Raw genomic sequence first — 490 nt, forward strand, 5'->3', positions numbered from 1 at the left:
GAGGGAAAAACCTACAACCAAGATTACTCTACTCAGCAAGGATCTCATTCAGATTCAATGGAGAAATTAAAACCTTTACAGACAAGCAAAAGCGAAGAGAATTCAGCACCACCAAAACAGCTTTACGAAAAATGCTAAAGGAACTTCTCTAGGAAGGAAACACAAGAGAAGGAAAAGACCTACAAAAACAAACCCAAAACAATTAAGAAAATGGGAATAGGAACATACATATCAATAACTACCTTAAATGTAAATGGATTAAATGCTCCAACCAAAAGACACAGACTGGTTGAATGGATGCAAAAACAAGACCCATATATATGCTGTCAACAAGAGACCCACTTCAGGCCTAGTGACACATACAAACTGAAAGTGAGGGGATGGAAAAAGATATTCCATGCAAATGGAAATCAGAAGAAAGCTGGAGTAGCAATTCTCATATCAGACAAAATAGTCTTTAAAATAAAAACTATTACAAGAGACAAAGAAG

This window comes from Physeter macrocephalus, chromosome 20, assembly GCF_002837175.3.
Source record: "Physeter macrocephalus isolate SW-GA chromosome 20, ASM283717v5, whole genome shotgun sequence".
NCBI classification, from domain to species: domain Eukaryota; kingdom Metazoa; phylum Chordata; class Mammalia; order Artiodactyla; family Physeteridae; genus Physeter; species Physeter macrocephalus.